General features: G+C 47.7%; 1 protein-coding gene and 1 pseudogene across 2 annotated transcripts in view; both read right to left on the bottom strand.

Moving 5' to 3' along the window:
• Positions 1 to 16,363, bottom strand: part of STX8 (syntaxin 8) — a 415,577-nt gene that overhangs the window by 308,238 nt on the left and 90,976 nt on the right. The gene's annotated exons all lie outside the window — the stretch shown is intronic.
• LOC134895799 (5S ribosomal RNA) lies at positions 15,772 to 15,889 on the bottom strand (annotated as a pseudogene).

The raw sequence follows: 16,363 nt of genomic DNA, 5'->3' as shown, positions 1-16,363 counted from the left end.
GTTCTATAGTAGTAGGTTGCAAAAATAAATCTGCAGTGATAAAGGACGTCAGTACATTTCAGAAAAAAATCCAGAGATTTGTGAAAAGCAATGGCATAAAGAACTAAGGGGGTAATTCCAAGTTGATCGCAGCAGGAAATTTTTTAGCAGTTGGGCAAAACCATGTGCACTGCAGGGGGGGCAGACATAACATGTGCAGAGAGAGTTAGATTTGGGTGGGGTGTGTTCAATCTGCAATCTAAATTGCAGTGTAAAAATAGAGCAGCCAGTATTTACCCTGCACAGAAACAAAATAACCCACCCAAATCTAACTCTCTCTGCAAATGTTATATCTGCCTCCCCTGCAGTGCACATGGTTTTGCCCAACTGCTAAAAAATTTCCTGCTGCGATCAACTTGGAATTATCCCCTAAATGTCAGCATCATACACCCAAGCTACTAATGGATTAGCTGAAAGGTTTGTTCAGACATATAAAGGCGGCTTTCAAGGCCATGAGCCACAAGCAAATTACTTTACAACAGAAAAATCATCCATTTATTTGTTTATGGAAACACGTTACTACAGGGCAAACACCAGTAATGACGTTGCTCATCAGGAACCTGAGATCTCATTGGAACTTATTGAAGCCAGATGTATAGAAGTCCAATTCAACAATTCAAAAATATTTATCAAATATGGACAATTTCAATGCTGGTCAAGTAGACTTAGCACAAGATTATTAAAATGACAAATGGCAACTGGGAAAATCTCTTGTGTATACAGTCGATGTCAGAGGAGGTTTATGTCATTGTCAGACAGACCAACTCTCCCTAATACACTAGGGAGTGAGGCAGCAAACTGAAATGTCAAATCAATTCCAGAGTCATATGTAATGTTAGCTGAACAACCTCTGGTTGCTTCTACTAAATAGCTATTGACAGGATGTGACTCCAGACACTCCTACACCAGCTATCCTACAAGAATGTGAATCTTTATCTGTACTTGAGAGTCCCACAGGTTCCTCTTGCTTCAGCTGTGCATTTTTCCATTGGATTGTAAGCTCAATCGGGAGGACGTTCACAACTCTTCGCTTTCATCTCTGCATTTATTTATTTTTCTCACTTCTATGTCCCTGTTTTATGTATGTGTTTTCCCTATTGTCTGGAGCTACACAGCAAAGTGCTGCTTTACAATTACGTAATAACAAATCATCACGCTTACAGTCATTTCGCCATTTCAACTATTGTATAGTAGATAACCTGAAGGTCTATAACCACACAGATCTTCACCATGTACAGTTTCTCCATTCACAATCCAACTGTTCCCCCTTAGTATGTAAGCTCTTATGGTCAAGACCTACCTCCACTTGTTTATCCTTAGCTCACTCCCTGTCACCCATGCTCCCTCCATTGTCTCCTGTTCCCCTTAGCGGATCTGTGTTTGCTCACCACATATGTTGGGTACAGAACCATTGAGAAATGAACTGATTCCCACCTAGGTCTCACCACTTTACGCTCCTGGTAGCTTCAGCAATTTGCCCCATCCTTGCCCCTGTTGTCTGTCCTACCCAGTCTGTAACGCTATAGTAATGGCTGCTACTAGCTATTGTACTTATGCTCTGATACTCCGTTACAGTGAAATGTTTCTATGTTTACTTTGAAAGGCTCTGTGTACACTTTGGGTGGTATCCGGCTAATTACTGCAAACTGGGCTATCCTATTAACCCCAATGTCGGCGCGTATCGGGGTAAGCAAAACCAAATATCCTATAAATAAAAATTCTGCGATAGCTGTCGCGAAAACACATAAGTTTCACGAAAAGCTGCAGTCCTGTGTTTTCGTGCTAATAGGGGTAATTTGCTGCATGAAACAAAAGGACTATAATAGGATAGCCCAAACTGACATTGGGCTTACAGTATATTGCAATAAAAAAAAGGTCAATTTTTTTATGCAGCACATTACCGCAGCTAATAGGATATCCCCTTTTGTGGTGACTAATTAAGAAAAGATAATAAAATAAACACAAGAAAAGCCACTATTCAGAAGTAGTGCTTAATTCGGGACCTGAAGCATGTAAGTTTTCTGGGTAGACAATGTACACCAGTTATTGATCTTACTCCACTTAAGAGAATAAGCAAAAACTAGTTTAAAAAAAAAAAAATGGTTATGTGGGCAGAGGGAGTAAACCTTCCTGCACTAAGGTAAGTGAAGACAGCCAATCAGTGGGCTCCATGCAGTACCGAGCCCACACAGCTAGATATGTTGTAGACCAATCACATGATTGCAACTTTAAACTACTCACATAGTACCATCAGAAGTGTCCCTGGTAAGTGGGCGAAGGAGGTGAAGAAATGTGTGAAGCAGAGGCGGAACTACCGCCAGTGCAACCAGTGCGTTGCACTGGGGCCCGCCTCTGTCCAGGGGCCCAAAGCATGTAATGAGTCAAACTGACACATTACATGCCGCTGTGTGCTGCGGGCAACCGCTGCCCGCAGCACACAGTCGCCCGGAGAGGAGCGCAGCGGCACGGGGGTAAGGAGGAGGGGGGAGGTGAGGAGGGAGCCGCAGCAGCGCTTTGTTACTGGTGGAGGCGCTGCTGCCCCTCTGCTTCACTATAGGCTGTCTTCCGAGAACAGCCTATAGTGAAGCAGAGGGGCAGCAGCAGCAGCGCCTCCACCAATAACACAGCGCTGCTGCGGCTCCCTCCTCCACCTCTCTCCTCCTCCTTCTCTACTGCCCGGGAATCGTCAGAAGCTGCACCAAGGAGCCTGAGCCAGCGGAGAGGGTAAGTATAATTCTTCTTTCTTTCTGTCTTTCTTGGGACTGCCTGCCGCAATGTGTAAAAATGGGGAATCTGCCGCAATGTGTAAAAAGGGGGAATCTGCCTGCCGCAATGTGTAAAAAGGGGGAATTTGCCTGCCGCAATGTGTAAAAATGGTGAATCTACCTGCCGCAATGTGTAAAAAGGGGGAATCTGCCGCAATGTGTAAAAAGGGGGAATTTGCCTGCCGCAATGTGTAAAAAGGGGGAATCTGCCTGCCACAATGTGTAAAAATGGGGAATCTGCCTGCCGCAATGTGTAAAAATGGGGAATCTGCCTGCCGCAATGTGTAAAAAGGGGGAATCTGCCTGCCGCAATGTGTAAAAAGCGGGAATTTGCCTGCCGCAATGTGTAAAAATGGGGAATCTGCCTGCCGCAATGTGTAAAAAGGGGGAATCTGCCTGCCGCAATGTGTAAAAAGGGGGACGCTGTCTGCTGTAATATGTAACAAGGGCACGCTGTCTGCCGTTATGTGTAAAAAGGGGACGCTGTCTGCCGCAATGTGTAACAAGGGCACGCTGTCTGCCGTTATGTGTAAAAAGTGTACGCTGTCTGCCGTAATGTAAAAAGGGGACGCTGTCTGCCGTAATGTGTAAAAAGTGTACGCTGTCTGCCGCTATGTTTAACAAGGGCACGCTGTCTGCCGTTATGTGTAAAAAGGGGACGCTGTCTGCCGTAATGTGTAAAAAGTGTACGCTGTCTGCTGCTATGTGTAACAAGGGCACGCTGTCTGCCGTTATGTGTAAAAAGGGGACGCTGTTTGCCGTTGTGTAAAAAGTGCAGCTGTCTGCCGTAATGTGTAAAAAGGGGGACGCTGTCTGCCGTAATGTGTAAAAAGGGGACGCTGTCTGCCGTAATGTGTAAAAAGGGGACGCTGTCTGCCGTAATGTGTAAAAAGAGGAATTTGTCCACCGTAAGGTGTAAAAGGGTCTCTACCTGGTGTAGTGGTGCTACTGTGCGGAGTAATTTGAATAATGGAGACTACTGTGCACCGTTTTATGAATTGGTATTATTTTGTGGCCACACCCCTTCCCCACGAAGCCACGCCACTATGTATTTTTGCGCGCGCCTACGGCGCACTGCCCCTGTTTTTCTGCAGGGGTGGGTCTCCGATGCAGTTTCTTGCACACACTGCTAAAATGTCTAGTTACGGCACTGTTGCTAGGTATCCATTTCTCTGGCCCTGAGCAGGTCCCCCTCACCAGATCCTCTCCAGGGGTGAGGGGGTGGACTTGGATGGGATGGGGGGCCCAAAGCATTTTGTCGCACCTGGGCCCACCGCTCGCTAGTTCTGCCACTGGTGTGAAGACGTGTGCCTTGTGTCCACTGCACCTGACCAGCAGATAACAAGACTGTTTCTTGCTTTTCAGAATCATAACTCCACAGTGGAACATAGGCTTGGGTACCAGATGACAAATGATAACACCTTCTCCTGTATACTATTTAAAGGCTATGCTTGCTCCTCCCTTTAGGTTATATCTGTAAAAGTTCTATGAAAAAGGATTACTAGATATTCTAAGAGTGCAGAGTTATCTCAGTAGTTTTTAGAGCTCTAGGAGGTGTGACAAATGGAAGGGCATTTACACTCCGTAGGATCTCCAGGTTTATGTTCTGCAAGGCCAATGAATCACCATCAACTGCACTCTCACTGTACTTATTCCCTCACATATACCTGGATTCTTATAGTACATATCTGTATAGTTAATGTTCAGAAAAAGGTACAGGCACTGTATGTGTGTGTTTATGCTCAGCTAGGTGTAATGGTTAGCATTACTGCCTCACAGCATTGAGGTCATGTGTTCGATTCCCACCATGGCCCTAACTGTGTGGAGTTTGTATATTCTCCCCATACTTGCGTGTGTTTCCTCCCACAATCCAAAAATATACTGGTAGGTTAATTGGCTCCCAACAAAATTAACCCTAGCATGAATGTGGATGTGTGTACATGTGATATGACTATAGATTGTAAGCTCCACTGGGGCAGGGACTGATGTGAATGGGCAAATATTCTCTGTACAGCGCTGCGGAATATGTGTGTGCTATATAAATAACTGGTAGTAATAATAATAATACTTGTGAATGCTTATCACCGGAGAGGAAGGAACGCAAGTACATTAAAGGAGCTGTTACATACAGAGGAATCCATACGTATTCCTGGAGGACGGGATGCCGACTGTCAATATCCCGACAGCAGCATCCTGACCGCCGGAATGTTGGCAGTTGGGCAAGCGCAAAGAGTCCCCAGGTTTTATTCTCACTGTATGGGTGTGGACACCCAAGAGTGGGAATAGCCCCTATGCGCCGGGATCCCGGCTGCCGGCACTGTCAGCTGTTGGTATTCCGGCGCGGTATCCTGACCGCCGGGATCCTGACAGCCGGCAAATTAACTGCATCCCCTGCACAGTGACACATATACAGGATGATACTGGGAACCTGATGCTTAGGATGCCGACGGACAGAATACAGACACCAGTACCCTGACACGCAGAATCCGGACACTTGCTAGGTGAGAATTCTAGCTCTCCCCCTTTACCCCCCATAATGCTCCCCACTTAGTATCTAACCCTTACCCTTCCTCCCCGCAGCCTAAACCCCCTCTCCCCCCGGCCTAACCCTAACCAGCCCCAGCATACTTACCTCCGAGATGCCAAAATATACGTTATGTTAAGAACTTACCGTTGATAATGGTATTTCTTTTAAATCCACAGGTTCCACATGATAACAATGGGATATGATGGGTAGACAGCAGATTGGCACCAAACGATCACAAGCTTTCAGGCCTCCCAGGATGCAACGGGCACATCCATATATCCCCGCCCACTGGCTCAGGCAAATCAGGTGGATTCCAAAGCATCTAGGCAGGAGCATCATGTAGAGTCCTAATCAGGCGAGAAGAACACACATGCACACCCTTACGTACAAGAAGGAAGAGGTCAGTGAGTAGCAAGATCCTCAAATCAGGTGCGTCAGGGTGGGATTCCTGTGGAACCTGTGGACTTAGGAGAAATACCGTATCAACGGTAAGTTCTTACCATAACGTATATTTCTCCAGCAGGGTCCACAGGTTATCCACAGGATAACAATGGGATTTCTCAAAGCAATTTTAGCGGTGGGGACGCTCCTGATTGGACAGGAGAACCTTTCGCCCGAATTCAGCGTCATGAGAGGCAAAAGTATCCAAGCATAATGTCTAATGAATGTGTTAATGGAAGACTATATGGCTGCTTTAAATATCTGTTCTGCTGAAGCACCATGTTGTGCTGCCTATGAAGGACCTACCTTACGAGTAGAGTGAACAGAGATATTAGCTGGAACAGGGAGATCAGCTTGAGAGTATGCTTCCGAAATAGTCATTCGAAGCCCTCTAGCCAGCGTCTATTTAGTAGCAGGCCATCCTCTCTTGTGAATTCCGCAGAAAATGAAGAGAGAATCTGTCTATCTGATGGCACTTGTGCGATCCACGTAGATCCTTAATGCTCGGACTACATCCCACGATGCATCTCCCGCAGAAAATCCCGATACCTGAAAAAAGAAGATTTTAAACCTACCGGTAAATCTTTTTCTCCTAGTCCGTAGAGGATGCTGGGGACTCCGTAAGGACCATGGGGATAGACGGGCTCCGCAGGAGACATGGGCACTAAGAAAGGACTTTAGGTATGGGTGTGCACTGGCTCCTCCCTCTATGCCCCTCCTCCAGACCTCAGTTAGAGAAACTGTGCCCAGAGGAGACGGACAGTACGAGGAAAGGATTTTAGTTAATCTAAGGGCAAGATTCATACCAGCCCACACCATCCACACCGTATAACTTGGGATATACCAACCAGTTAACAGTACGAAACAACACAGCATCAGTCCGAGACTGAGGAACACTGTAACATAACCCTTATGTAAGCAAAAACTATATACAAGTCTTGCAGAAATAGTCCGCACTTGGGACGGGCGCCCAGCATCCTCTATGGACTAGGAGAAAAAGATTTACTGGTAGGTTTAAAATCTTATTTTCTCTTACGTCCTAGAGGATGCTGGGGACTCCGTAAGGACCATGGGGATTATACCAAAGCTCCCAAACGGGTGGGAGACTGCGGATGACTCTGCAGCACCGATTGAGCAAACATGAGGTCCTCCTCAGCCAGGGTATCAAACTTGTAAAATTTTGCAAAAGTGTTTGAACCCGACCAAGTAGCAGCACGGCACAGCTGTAATGCCGAGACCCCTCGGGCAGCCGTCCAAGAAGAGCCCACTCTCCTGGTGGAATGGGCCTTTATTGATTTTGGTAACGGCAATCCAGCCGTAGAATGAGCCTGCTGAATCGTGTTACAGATCCAGCGAGCAATAGTCTGCTTGGAAGCAGGAGCGCCAACCTTGTCGGCTGCATACAGGATAAACAGTGCTTCTGTTTTCCTGACCCTAGCCGTTCTGGCCACGTAAATTTTCAAAGCCCTGACCACATCAAGGGACTCGGAATCCTCCAAGTCTCGCGTAGCCACAGGCACCACAATAGGTTGATTCATATGAAAAGACGAAACCACCTTTGGCAAGAATTGAGGACGGGTCCGCAATTCCGCTCTATCCATATGGAAAACTAAATAGGGGCTTTTATGAGACAAAGCTGCCAACTCCGATACTCGCCTAGCCGAAGCCAAGGCTAACAACATGACCACTTTCCAAGTGAGATATTTTAACTCCACCGTTTTAAGTGGTTCAAACCAGTGTGACTTAAGGAAACTCAACACCACCTTCAGGTCCCAAGGTGCCACTGGAGGTACAGAAGGAGGCTAAATATGCAGCACTCCCTTCACAAAAGTCTGTACTTCTGGGAGAGAAGCCAATTTCTTCTGAAAGAAAATGGATAGGGCCGAAATCTGAACCTTTATGGAGCCTAATTTTATGCCCAAATGCACTCCAGTCTGTAGGAAGTGAAGGAAACGGCCGAGATGGAATTCTTCCGTAGGAGCATTCCTGGCCTCACACCAAGAAACATACTTCCGCCATATACGGTGATAATGTTTTGCTGTCACATCCTTCCTAGCCTTTATCAGAGTAGGAATGACCTCATCCGGAATGCCCTTTTCTGCTAGGATCCGGCGTTCAACCGCCGTGCCGTCAAACGCAGCCGCAGTAAGTCTTGGAACAGACAGGGCCCCTGTTGTAACAGGTCCTGTCTTAGAGGAAGAGGCCACGGATCTTCTGTGAGCATTTCCTGCAGATCCGGATACCAGACCCTTCGTGGCCAATCTGGAACAATGAGAATTGTCTGTACTCCTCTTTTTCTTATTATTCTCAACACCTTGGGGATGAGAGGAATAGGAGGAAATACATAGACCGTCTGGAATACCCACGGTGTCACAAGGGCGTCCACTGCCACCGCCAGAGGGTCTCTTGACCTGGCGCAATACCTCTGTAGTTTTTTGTTGAGGCGGGATGCCATCATGTCTATCTGGGGCAGTCCCCACTGACTTGCAATCTGTGCGAAGACTTCCTGATGAAGTCCCCACTCTCCTGGATGTAGATCGTGTCTGCTGAGGAAGTCTGCTTCCCAGTTGTCCACTCCCGGAATGAACACTGCTGACAGTGCGCTTACATGATTTTACGCCCAGCGAAGAATCCTGGTGGCTTCCGCCATTGCCACTCTGCTCCTTGTGCCGCCTTGGCGGTTTACATGAGCCACTGCGGTGATGTTGTCTGACTGAATCAGAACCGGTAGGTCGCGAAGCCAAGTCTCCGCTTGACGAAGGGCGTTGTATATGGCCCTCAGCTCCAGGACGTTGATGTGAAGACAAGTCTCCTGGCATGACCAAAGACCTTGGAAGTTTCTTCCCTGTGTGACTGCTCCCCAACCTCGGAGGCTCGTGTCCGTGGTTACCAAAATCCAGTCCTGAATGGCGAACCTGCGACCCTCTAGAAGGTGAGCTCTCTGTAGCCACCACAGGAGAGACACCCTTGCCCTGGGGGACAGGGTGATCAACTGATGAATCTGTAGATGTGACCCGGACCACTTGTCCAGTAGGTCCCATTGGAAGGTCCTCGCATGGAACCTGCCGAAGGGAATGGCCTCGTAAGATGCCACCATCTTCCCCAAGACTCGAGTGCAGTGATGCACCGACACCTGTTTTGGCTTCAATAGGTCCCTGACCAGAGTCATGAGTTCCTGGGCCTTTTCTATCGAAAGATAAACCTTTTTCTGGTCCGTATCCAGAATCATGCCTAAGAAGGTCAAACGTGTTGTAGGAACTAACTGTGACTTCGGGATATTGAGAATCCAGCCATGTTGTTGTAACACCTTCAGTGAAAGTGACACGCTGTTCAACAACTGCTCTCGTGATCTCGCTTTTATGAGGAGATCGTCCAAGTACGGGATAATTGTGACACCCTGCTTGCGCAGGAGCACCATCATTTCCGCCATTACCTTGGTGAAAATCCTCGGGGCCGTGGAAAGCCCAAACGGCAACGTCTGAAATTGATAATGCCAATCCTGTACCGCAAATCTCAGGTACGCCTGATGAGGTGGATATATGGGAACATGAAGGTATGCATCCTTTATGTCCAGGGATACCATAAAATCCCCCCCTTCTAGGCTGGCGATGACCGCTCTGAGCGATTCCATCTTGAACTTGAACCTTTTCAAGTATAGGTTCAAGGATTTTAAATTTAAAATGGGTCGGACCGAACCGTCCGGTTTCGGGACTACAAATAGGGTTGAGTAATACCCCCTCCCTTGTTGAAGCAGGGGAACTTTGACCACCACCTGTTGAAGACACAATTTGTGAATTGCATTTAAAACTATCTCCCTTTCTGGGGGAGAAGCTGGTAGGGCCGATTTGAAAAACCGGCGAAGAGGCACCTCTTCAAGTCGAAGACGTGCCCCCACTGGGGCGGACTCCCTCAGCGAAGCCCCAGCGTCATGCGGTGGATTTTGTAGAGGCCGGGGAGGACTTCTGCTCCTGGGAACTAGCTGTGGTAGGCAGCTTTTTCCCCTCTGCCCTTACCTCTGGCAAGAAAGGACGATCCTCGTACTCTTTTGTTTTTATTTGACCGAAAGGACTGCATTTGGTAATGTGGCGCTTTCTTAGGCTGTGAGGGAATATAAGGCAAAAAATTTGATTTACCTGCCGTAGCTGTGGAGACCAGGTCCGAGAGACCTTCCCCAAACAATTCCTCACCCTTGTAAGGTAAAACCTCCATATGCCTCTTTGAGTCGGCATCACCTGTCCATTGCCGGGTCCATAGGACTCGTCTAGCAGAAATCGACATAGCGTTGACTCTAGAACCCAGTAGGCCAATGTCTCTTTGAGCATCTCTCATATATAAGACAGCATCTTTAATATGACCCAGGGTCAATTAAATGGTATCCTTATCCAGGGTATCCAATTCCGCCGATAAGGTATCTGTCCACGCTGCTACAGCGCTACAAACCCAAGCCGACGCTATCGCCGGTCTGGGTAAGGTACCAGAGTGTGTGTAAATGGACTTTAAGGTAGTCTCCTGCTTGCGATCAGCAGGATCCCTGAGGGTGGCCGTATCTTGGGATGGCAGTGCTACCTTTTTGGATAAGCGTGTCAACGCTTTGTCCACCCTTGGGGAGGATTCCCACCGCATCCTGTCCTTAGCCGGGAAAGGATACGTCATAAGAATCCTTTTGGGAATCTGCAGTTTCTTGTCTGGAGATTCCCACGCCTTTTCAAATAACTCGTTCAGCTCATGAGAAGGTGTAAAGGTGACCTCAGGTTTCTCTTCGTAATACATGTGTACCCTCGTGTCAGGGACAGGGGGTTCCTCTGTGATATGTAAAACATCCTTTATTGCAATAATCATATATTGAATACTTTTAGCCAATTTTGGCTGTAACTTTGCATCATCGTAGTCGACACTGGAGTCAGAATCCGTGTCGGTATTAGTGTCTACTATTTGGAATAGTGGGCGCTTTTGAGACCCCGAGGGTCCCCGCGACTGCATAATTCCTGGACTCAGCTTTGTCCATCCTTTTGTGCAATAAATTCACATTAGCACTTAAAACATTCCACATATCCACCCAGTCAGGTGTCGGTGTTGCCGACGGAGACACCACATTCATTTGCTCCACCTCCTCGCTAGGAAAGCCTTCTACCTCAGACATGCCGACACATGCGTACCGACACACCGCACACTCAGGGAAACCTCTTATCTGAAGACAGTTCCCCCACAAGGCCCTTTGGAGAGACAGAGAGAGAGAGTATGCCAGCACACACCCAGCGCTAATGACCCAGGAAAAAACACACTGTATGTTTACCCAGGTAGCGCTGTAATTATCTATTTGCGCCAAATGATGTGCCCCCCCCCCTTTTTTTAAACTTTCTTTCACCGTGGTAAGCAGGGAAGAGTCCGGGGAGCTTCCTCTCAGCGGTGTGCTGTGGAGAAAATGGCGCTAGTGAGTGCTGAGGAACAAACTCCGCCCCCTCAGCGGCGGGCTTCGGTCCCGCTGAAAAATTAAAAAACTGGCGGGGGATCTCTTTTATATACAGTGCCCAGCCTGTATTGCCAGATTTGGAGGTCCTTATTGCTGCCCAGGGCGCCCCCCCCTGCGCCCTGCACCCTTATAGTGACTGCTGTGTGTGTGCTGTGTGGGAGCAATGGCGCACAGCATTACCTCTATGAAGATCTGAAGTCTTCTGCCGCCTCTGAAGTCTTCTTTCTTCACATACTCACCTGGCTTCTATCTTCCGGCTCTGCGAGGAGGACGGCGGCGCGGCTCTGGGACGAACGGCGAGGGTGAGACCTGCGTTCCATTCCCTCTGGAGCTAATCGTGTCCAGTAGCCTAAGAAACAGAGCCTAACATTAAAGTAGGTCTGTTTCTCTCCCCTCAGTCCCTCGATGCAGGGAGTCTGTTGCCAGCAGGCTCCCTGAAAATAAAAAACCTAACAAAATACTTTCTTTCCAGGAAACTCAGGAGAGCTCCCTGTAATGCACCCAGTCTCCTCTGGGCACAGTAATAAACTGAGGTCTGGAGGAGGGGCATAGAGGGAGGAGCCAGTGCACACCCAAACCTAAAGTTCTTTCTTAGTGCCCATGTCTCCTGCGGAGCCCGTCTATCCCCATGGTCCTTACGGAGTCCCCAGCATCCTCTAGGACGTAAGAGAAACCGGGACTACATTTTCTTCATTAAGGTGGAATTTAAACACCACCTTCGGAAGATACCCAGATCTAGTTCTGAGAACTGCTTTCTCTGGATAAAAAACCCCAGAAAAGGCAAACAATATTACAGCGCTCCTAAATCTGATACTCTACTTTTCAACCACTGTGCCGTGGCACACTAGTGTGCCCTGAGCAGTCTCCAGGTGTGCCGCCATAGAAGCACAGCAAGGCACGTCAGTGGTTTGCCGCTACTGAGGCCCTGTAACGATTAATACTGGTGGGTTTAGTGGTTGCAGAGCTAGCACTAATTTTGAGCGGTGCAAGGTTTTTCGTCACCCTAGGCAAAAACTTCACACACACACACACACACACACACACACACACACACACCCTCCCCCCACACCCTATAGCGGGTTGGGAAAGGTATCCTGGCGCCTAGGATGCCGGGGGTCAGAAGAATGATAGCTGCATCCTGACGCTCAGTATCCCAACATCTTGTGGGAAAGTATGCTAACCCTCCCTTCTTGCAGTCTAATCCTACCCCCCCCCCCCCCCCCCCCCGCCCCTTCCCGGCAGAGGATATACAGGACCAGCCGAGGGGGAGACTACCTCGCCGCTCCCACTGTATAACTTCTCCAGAGGTGGTGAATCCGGAGAGTCAGCGGTGGATCCTGGGACACTAGGTAGTGTACAGTGGCCTGGAATGGCCAAAAAGCTTCGGCTGCTGTCAGTAAGTTCAGCAGCGCTGCAGGACCGCCTGCAGCGCTGTTACTAATGTGTCCATGCCACCGGGTGCCCTGCTGCTGCAGTGCTGCTATTATAGCAGTCACATGGGGGCTACAGGGCAGGGGGCTAATAGCCAAAATTATCAGGGCCCCTGACAGCCTCAGTGTGCCACCCCCTCAGGTCCTGGCGCTCATAGGCAGTTGCCTAAAACTGCCTAATGGAAGCGCCAGCCCTGGGCCCGGGCGGTGTTGGGCTCTTCTGGCTCTCTCAGATGTGGCTCAGGCGTTACCTATGGAATAGCTGCGACATGACATCCTAGGACACGCAACTGCACCATGCATCACCATTATATTTGAATGTGCCTTGACAATATTTAAATCTTGTTCAGTATGCCGCGAGTTGTAAAAGGTTGAAAATGTCTGCTCTACTAGCTGACGACATAGCCAGTAGAAAGAGAAGTTTATCTGTCAACCATTTAAGATCCACTTTATTAAGTGGTTCAAACGGAGCAACTTGAAGGGCTTTGATGACTAGGCCTAAGGCACTGTAGGAGGAACAAAAGGAGGTTGAATGCGCAGCATTCCCTGGGAAAAGTACGCACATCCTGTAAATTGGCAATTTTTCTTTTGGAACCCTACAGTCAATGCTAATACTTGTACTCTCAAGGAAGCCACCTTCAAACCCTTATCCATTCCTGCGTGAAGGAAATCTAAGACCCAGGAAACTTGGAAAGATTTCGGGTCCATATTTCTTTCACTGCACAATGAATATAGGCCTGCCATATTCGGTGATAAATGCGAGCTGAGGAGGGTTTCCTTGCTCTGTGCAATGTTTGAATTTACCTGTAGCGAGAATCCTCTTGACTACAGGATAGAGGTTTCAAGAGCCACACCGTCAACGATAGTCGATCCAGATGCCTGTGATAACAAGGACCCTGCATTAGTAGATCTGGACGTTGAGGGAGCAGACGTGGAGCATCCATCGACATTCTCTGTAGATTTGTGTACTATTGCCTTCTGGGCCAAGCTGGAGCTATTAGAATCACGGCACACTTTGCTTCTTTTATCTTCCTCAACACCCTGGTAGCAGGATGATCGGAGGAAATAGATAAGCCAGATGAAACTCCCATTTTACTGACAAGGTGTCTACAAAGATCGCTCCGGGATCCTTAGTTCTTGCCCTGTATACGGGCACTTAGTTGTTCAGACGGGACGCCATGAGATCTATCTCTGGCAAACCCCACTTGTCTACCAGAGTCTGAAAGACTTCCAGGTGTAGAACCCATTCGCTTGCTTGAATGGAGTGTCGACTGAGAAAATCCGCTTCCCAGTTTAGGACTCCCGGAACGAATACTGCGAACAATGCTGGAAGATGGAGTTCTGTCCACTTTAGTATGTGACTTACCTCCTTCATTGCTGTTTGGCTGCACGTTCCTCCCTGATGGTTGAGGTAAGCCCCCGCCGTTAAATTGTCCGAGCGGATCTGAACTGGTCTTCCTTGAAGAGTGTCTTTTGCCTGAATCAGTGCCATGTATATGGCCCAAAGTTCTAACAGATTTATTGGCAGGCAACTTTCTTCTATGGTCCATTGTCCCTGGAACCATAATCTTCCGGACACTGCTCCCCAGCCCTGGAGACTGGCATCTGTTGTCAGCATCTCCCATCTGATATCCAAAAGATTATCCCTTTGTCTAGATGGGATGTCTATAGCCACCAGGCTGATGACTTTCTTACCTTGTGTGGATGTACCATAGTCTGTTTCTTTATTGTCTGATGTATTCCATTCCATCTGGCTAGAATCAGACGCTGCCGAGGTCTTGAGTGGAATTGTGCATACTCCACCATGTCGAATGTTGACACCATCAAACCCATCAGTCGCATAGCTGCGTGGATTGATATCGTTTGACTGTGTAACAACTCCTGAGTACTTGACTGTACCGTGGATATCTTGTTCCGAGGTAATTCATTTTCTGCAGACTGGAATTCAGTACAGCCCCACAGTGAGTCATCCGTTGTTATGGAACCCGAGATGACTTTGCCCAATTTATTAACCACCAGTGCCTCTGCAGACAAATTATGGTTTGTTGGAAATGGCACAGAAGCCTTTCCTGTGCCAGGATAAAAAAAAGGTGGTCAAAGTATGACAATTTTCTAATCCCCTTCTTGCGGAGATAAGCTGCCATAATCATCATAATTTTGGTAAATACTCTGGCGGCTGTGGCAAACCCCAAGGCTAAAGTCTGGAACTGAAAATGTTGCTGGAGGATGGTGAACCTTGAGATACTGTAACACTGATGGAACAGTGCTACAGGAACCTGTAGGTAAACATCCTGACTATCCAGGGATACTCTAATTCCCTTGGCTCCATGCCAAAACTATGGAGCGGAACGTCTCCCTGTGAACCGTGGTACCCAAACTTATTTGTTTAGGATTTTGAGATTGGTGTGAAAGGATCCTTCTGAACCCAAACCCGCTTGGAGTAAAACCCCCTGTCCTTATTGTGCAGGGGTTACTGGATGCCTATTCCTGACCAAAGCAATTTCTGAACTGCTTCTTACAAACCCCTGTCCTTCGCCTCTACCCGAGACGGACTGGAACAGAAAACTTCAAGGAGAATGCTTCTTGAAGAGAAACATAACCTAGAGATACCGCTTCTTGCACCCAGGCATCTGTTTGTAAACTGTTACCAGATCTGTGCAAACCTATCCTGGGGTCCCCCAGAAGAAAACCCGCACCATCATGCTGATGGCTTATCCTCTGGTTTGCAAGCTGGCCCTCTGGTTGCCTTTGCTTCTTTGCCTTACCAAACTTATTGTATTGGGGTTGTTATGTTCCTTTATGACCGACAAGGCCGAAAACCGGACCCCTATGTTTGGGGTTATATGTGGAAGGAAACGTGACCTACTTGGAGTCTGATTTTGACTCCAGAATATCTGTTAACTCGTTACCAAACAGAAACTTCCAGCCAAAACCTTCTTTTATTCTGAATCAGCTTTTCATGTATGTAAGCAACACTGCTCTGCGAGCAACTATTGTTAATGCTGATGCCCTAGAACATTAGTGTCCATATGAGCTATATGAGATTCTTGCTCCCTTGCAGGTGCTGAAAAACCTGTCTTCCAGCACCTCAGCTCAGTGTACCTACAGCACCTGGTATTCCAAGGTGGTCTCCCATCCAAGAACTAACCAGGCCCAACACTGCTTAGCTTCCAAGATCTAGTGTGATTGGGCCCTTCCAGTGTGGTGTGCTGTAGATTACAAGGTGAAGTCATGGCTGGCCTTATGACTGCCCCAGATAGAGACAACATGGTTTTCAGAAAACCGTCCCTCTTTTGACGTTGACGGCAAAGGCCATATATATTTCGTACTATCAAATGATAGGCGTATCTCTATAGGAGGCATTTCCCATTTTTAAACAGTCCTCAGCTGGAAAAGGATATTTGGAATCCCATTTACTGGGAACCTATATTCTTTATTGGGTATAACCCAAACCTTTTCCATGATATTCATCAGCTGCTAAGGTCCCCCATGAGGAGGCCCTATTTTTTTGGGACGTTTAAACATAGGTACCATATTTTTAACACAGGCTCTGCTGAATCCTCTTAGGACAGAAAAGCATTTACTGCTCTCATTAACTCAGCTATATTTACCTGTTCTTTGTATGCTGAAGAAGAGTATATAGAGGTTTCATCGTCTGATGAATCATCCTGTGTAGTTGATGTTTTATTTA

Source organism: Pseudophryne corroboree, chromosome 3 (genome assembly GCF_028390025.1).
Source record: "Pseudophryne corroboree isolate aPseCor3 chromosome 3, aPseCor3.hap2, whole genome shotgun sequence".
Lineage (NCBI taxonomy): Eukaryota > Metazoa > Chordata > Amphibia > Anura > Myobatrachidae > Pseudophryne > Pseudophryne corroboree.
The sequence above is the reverse complement of the archived record's forward strand: the minus strand, read 5'-3'. Positions and strand labels throughout refer to the sequence as shown.